Source organism: Mus musculus, chromosome 5, assembly GCF_000001635.26.
Source record: "Mus musculus strain C57BL/6J chromosome 5, GRCm38.p6 C57BL/6J".
Taxonomy (NCBI): domain Eukaryota; kingdom Metazoa; phylum Chordata; class Mammalia; order Rodentia; family Muridae; genus Mus; species Mus musculus.
The window spans coordinates 99,103,468-99,109,673 of record NC_000071.6 but is presented as its reverse complement, the minus strand read 5'-3'; the positions used below and the strand labels follow the sequence as shown (position 1 = coordinate 99,109,673).

Genomic DNA, 6,206 nt, shown 5'->3' with positions numbered 1-6,206 from the left:
CCTTGTAGACTCCCACTGGGTGAACACTCTTTTATCACAGAATTATAGCTCTTTCATTATCAATGTCAAATACCAATATCAAATGCTGCCTCTGAAGAGCTACAGGCCACTATGAAGACCATTCCTGGTGAACGTTTCCTTTCACCAACATATGTTTATCATTTTCACATTTGTATTTGTATATTATTTTATAGCCATGAATTATGAGGACCTTACTTTTTATTTGATGCCATTTTGTATTTTAGTGGAGTGCTATGAATAAGAGGCACAGCGTGTAGCTACATCTTAATCATTTTTGTTCCGTCACGTGTATGTACTGTGAGGGTGCATCGGGTCAAACAGGCAATGGAAGCACCAGCAAATGTAAAGAAGTTGTAAGGATCATCCAATTTTGATAATGTGAATTACAAAAGTATGTTTATGTCATATTTCTAGTCTATGGTTTTACTTATCCTTTCATATCTTATAGTTTAAATAGTGTTAAATAATCTTTGGTGGGGGAAGATTCGTAGCCCCTCACGGCGGCAGTAGTGACCTGGGCAGGACACATGGATGACCTAGCTGTGAGCCTGGTGAGATGTATCCCTCCAGGCTCTGCCCTCTGATGCAGTGCAGGTGCTGAGCCTGTCTGGCTTGGTTGACAGTGAATCATTTCTTGGGCCACAGAGTACTCCGAACTTCCTGAAACCAATCGTTCACTGACTCCTGGCGATGGTACCTGAATCCCTATATCAGACATATTTTAAGTGAAGACATAGTGCACCTGAGGTGACCCTTGACCAGAAACCTCTGTCTCAGAGACTCCTGACCAAGACCAAAATGACTAATGATGCCATGTTGGGCAGAGTGACTGTCAGCATTGCTCACTTGGACCACATCCTGGAAGAATCCATTGAGGACCCACAGACTTAGACCATGACCAGCTTTACCTGGAACAGAAACCACACCCCACCCCACTGGTGGTTGTGGAGAAACACTGCATTTACTGTGAGACCTCTAATGACAGCTGTTGGATTGAAATCCCTTGGCAAGCCTGAGTCTCCTCTAGCTTATTTGATGTTTCCAGAGGAGCCCAGGGATTTGGTCTTGCCTGCTTCATAAGCAATGTGATCAAGATGTTGAAGGGCTTTGAGTACATCTTGGCCAAACTACATGATGAGGCTCCTTCTAAAACCCTGTAGAGACATCAATAGAGACCAAAGAGACAGCAAAGGAGACTGTGCTGGCAGCTACAGAGAAGGGCAAGGATCTGGCCCATGAGGCCACCACCACATGACAGCAGCAGAAGATCCTGGAGCCAGCAAGCAGGATGGCTCAGTCTTCCCTCCCTTCTCCACACTGTACAATCTCAAGCCCTCTTTGTGGTCTGTGTGGTGGGTTAGGATGGGTGTCCTGTTCACTTTCCGCAGTACACCAAGATCAATGTTCACTGAGCCAACCTTCTTATTCTTCTATTGGGCAGAGGCACAGTGACTTTCCCAAGGTCACAAGAAGTGCATAGGTAAAGTGATAATATAACATAACCTGTATACTCCTCTAGGACGGGGTTCCTTGTGTTATGCTCTGATGTGCTCCAAGCGCCATGACTAGTACTTAGCATATAACTGGTACTCAATAAGCATTTGATTTTATTGACCCTCCCAAAAAGATTCTTCCAAAATCATGATCTCTTTCTTTCTTACCCAGTAGGAGGGTTTTTTCCTCTTACATTTGAAAATATTTCTTCCTGTACACAGCTGTATCTCACATACAGTTAATCACGGAAATTGCCAGAGTCTATATTTTGGGGGTGCTGAGCATAGCTTGAGAGAACAGACAAAAACCACAGAAGTAGAGAATTAGGAAGAAAATGACAACCCATGCTAGTACTAAAAAGATGGCTGCTTCCGTCCCCAGTTCTGATGAACGCAATGGCTGTGAGGACTCTTGGGGACATCCTCATGAGAGCTCCAGTGATACACTTTAAAGAGACAACCTAGAACCCCCAGAGCTTGGGGGAGGAATCCATGGGACCCAGAACAGGTGACCAATATTTAGAAATTCTTGTCTAATCTCAGAAGCTTTTGGATCTTGCCCTATGAACCATGTGTGCAATGTTCTGCAGGTCTGCACAGCTGTGCTCTGAGCCCTGGGTATGGAAGCAGCACTCACACTCTTCGGAGCCGAGGCTCTTTTATTCATTTCCTGATGAGTTCATGAGTATTTATGACCAGTGAACCAGCCTGCTTCCTAGAAAACCAGAGCTGATGGTGTCTGGACAACATCCGTAAGATGTATGTGGTTTTCCACTACGCCACTGTAATCAAAGATGGTCCTGCTCTGTTCTCTGGCGTGAATGTCGTACTGAATGGGGCTTCTAGAATGTTTCCATAAGAGACTATGATAAACTGATATTCTCTGAAAACAAAGGTCTGCATCTAAGTCATTTGTTGTCTAGGGTACCCTCACTCTGCCAAGCTTTCATGAGAAATCTGTTGTAGGTTATTTCTTGGTTGACTTGTCATACATAACCCTTGGTTACAACCATACAGTTAAAAACAATCCAATCCAGGCATCTGTGACATGTACTGGCTTTTAAGTTTCAAGTAACGCCCTTTGGATGGTACTGAGCTCCTGAGTTGCATGCTAGACCCAACAGTGTCTGGAACCATTTCAGGGACCTGTATCTTGAATCTTGACCACTGAATATAGCTGAAGTCATTACCAGTATTGAAGAAGAAGAAGAAAAAAAATCCTCTTTCAGTGACACCAACGTTCTGGTGTGGCTTGTTAGAGCCTTCATAGGTTGGGATGAAGTGTCAGAGTACTCTGGATAAGACCAGTGTAGAAGGAGACAGTGATGGGCCAGGCTGTTAGAAGGTACTTGCTTTGCTTTCAATCCCTTTTTGAATAAAGTGAGTCTGGGGGCCATTTCTTATACACTTAAGTTTATAAAAAGGAAAGAAAGGATTGTGTGTGTGTGTGTGTGTGTGTGTGTGTGTGTGTGTGCCTGTGTACAGATATATGTATCTTGAGTCCACTATGTAACTTTAGTTTTAAATGCCTCTTCATACAAGATTTTTCAGGTTTTTTGTTTTATTTATTTACTTATATTTTGTAGTTTTTAAATCCTTCTCTTGCTTATTATATCCCGACCACAGTTTCTCCTCCCTCCCCACCTTCCAGCTCCTCCCCACCCCATGCCTCCCCTCTTCCCTAGATATATCACTCCTCTCCTCCCCTCAGAGAAGAGCAGGTCTCCCAGGGGCATCAACCAAACACAGCATAAAAATCCCCAAGCCACAATAAGGACAGGCACATATCATCACATCAAGGTTGGACAACCCACTAGGAGGAGAAAAGGCCCACAAATAGGCCAAAGAGTCAAGTCAGGGACAGTTCCCACGCCCACTGTTAGGATTTCAGTTTTCTTTCCCATGTGACTTTTAAATTTAATGACTTCCTGTCTGGTTTATGCTAAATGTTTCAATCCCAATAGATGCATATCAGATCATACTTAATTCATTAAGATTTAACAGCAAACATTTTATTATATTTACAGATTCTGGGGTCAAGGTAATCAATAGATTACCTCAGGGCCCCCTTTCTCAGCTCCACAATGCTGATGCTCAGATGAAAGAATAGACCAGAAAATAGTGGTGAGTTTCATGGATGAGCATCCTCCACTCACATGTATGGCCCCTGAGCTGGGATAACTTAAGTTTGGCTTCAGCTGGTGACCAGGGAGTTTGCTTGGTGTCTCATTGATATTTCATATTTTGATATTTCACATCATAACATATTAGAGAGTGCTGCAAATGAATGGGGTTGGGGTGAGGCAAGCTATTCATGATAGTCATAGAAGAAACAATGTCCTTCATCACATTCTATTGACTAAAGCAGCCATGGACTCACTGAGTCTCAATTGAAAAGTATTTTAAGATGTTTCTGGTGTACAAGTGAGGGTTAAGAATGCACACATGCAGATGTTGTTCCTAGGAAGCTTCTCTCAAGAGAAATCTTGATAGGAAGGAGTGAGTTGGGAGATCACTGGACATGTGGGAGGCCACTCTGGACAACTGAAAAGGCTTTGCTGCTAAATGCCTACAGAGCTAATATATTGCTTTTTATGCTCGAGTCTTTTGATCCCATAGATCATTTTTTTTCTTTGAGGGACAAATGAAATTTGTTGTCTCAATGGTTTGGCATGAAGATCCAATGAGATAATGTGAAGAGTTGCATATTTCTTCTCTGATGTACCAAGTCATCAAGGCAAGTTGGGGCAAGACAGATACCTATATTCAGTAACCATGCAATGCTCAATCCTGATTGAGTTTAACGAGTCATGGTTTACATCTAGAGGGGATGCTATGACAATCTGAAAAGATTGTGACTGACAGGAATATGCTTCATTGTGATAGGTCAATCCTATCAGTGACCACAAATTAGATTTCCCTATAGCACAAAGGGCAATGATATATGTGGTAAGTACTTACAGAGCTCCATATGTGGCAAGTATTATGCTAAGTACTTTCTACAGATTTATTATTAATAATTGTATTATATAATTTGATTCTTATGATAGGGAAACTGAGGCATGTGGAGATTATGTTCTTGTTGGAGTTCTGAAACTTGTAAGGGAGAAACAGATGAGATTTTAATCCATCTTGTGTGCATTATATTGCCTAATGATCCAAAAGCCTTGCCTATTCGATAGCTCTTTTAGGAGTTTGCTTACCATGACATCAAATTAAATTGTGATCCAATCTAATTAATTTAATTCAATAAGCATATATCAGATAGCTCTTCACTCTAAGTGGACTAATATTTAGTGAAGGGTTAATAGAAAGCAGACACTAGCATAAAACATGGACAAGATGAAAACTTCACCTTCAAGGAGAGCCCAGTTCATTAGAAGAGAAAAACATGGTGATTGGCAAACTGAGTGATACATTCATTCTAGATTCAAACACTATGTTGAAGCCAATAAGGTTAGGAAAAAAAAATAAAATGGAATGGAGATGAACCATAAAACTATGGAGATGGTTCAATAGCTTAGAACTCTGCTCTGGAAGCAAGAGGACCTAAGTTCAAATCCCCAGTCTCCCCATAAAAAGCCAGTCAAGACTGCTCTTGCCTGTAACTCTCACACTGAGGCAGATATCCCAAGAGCTCACTGGTCAGCCAGCCTATCCCAAACATCAAGCTTCCAGTTCAGTAAGGAGCCTCTCTCACCGCTACAAGACTGAGGAGCAACTACGGAAGAAATTTCCTGTTCTCTCCCGATCTCTTCAGGGCTGTACATGCATACACTCATATGCACACACAACACATAGTAATACCTGGCAAAAAGAAAAAAGAAAGGGAGGAGAGCTGAACATACAATATACCCTCAAATATTTGCAATTTGTTCGAAGCTTAATTCTACCAGAATAATCTTAGCAGACAACTAATGTAAATACAACCTTAGGCCTGCATTTACCGGTACTGGTGATTATTGACAATGTCTTTAGACTTGAAAAGGATATTACATTATAAAACATTCCAATGAGTGTGTGTGTGTGTGTGTGTGTGTGTGTGTGTGTGTAGCCAAAATGGTATTAGAAATAACAACAACAACCATTACCACTGGTGCTTTTTATAAGGGAATATGCATCAGCCTTTGACTATACCCATCACACAGAATGGTTGTCATTATGGGTATCTTGTCTTCAAATTTCAGTGCTGAGCCAGGCATGATGGAACACATTTGTAATCCCAGCACTCTGGAGCCTAAGGAAGAAAGGTCCTTAGGAATTCAGGGCAAGCCTGAGCTACACAGTGAGTTGGAAACCAGCCCAGACTGATAATGTCACTTTAAAACCCAATGGCAACACCCGTAAAACAAAACCTACCAACTAAGCAACAAAATACATTCGGCAAACCCTAAATTTCTAAGTATTAATCTCATAAGAAGATATTTAGCTCTAAGAATTGCTTCTAGGGCATTCAATTACTCCTGTAAGTTACATTGTTCTTTCCAGAATGGCTTGGTCTTTGGAAACTGTCTCGGGTAGAGAGGGGATAAAAAAGGACAGATACCCATAGAGACAAGCTAGGGATCGGTGGGTGCACTGGCTGGGTTTGTGTGTCAACTTGACACAAAGTGGAGTTATCACAGAGAAAGGAGCCTCCCTTGAGGAAATGCCTCCATGGGATCCAGCTGTAAGGCATTTTCTCAATTAGTG

General features: G+C 41.7%; 1 pseudogene; it reads left to right on the top strand.

Moving 5' to 3' along the window:
- Window positions 1–548: 548 nt before the first annotated feature.
- Gm19873 lies at window positions 549–2,816 on the top strand (annotated as a pseudogene).
- Window positions 2,817–6,206: the final 3,390 nt, after the last annotated feature.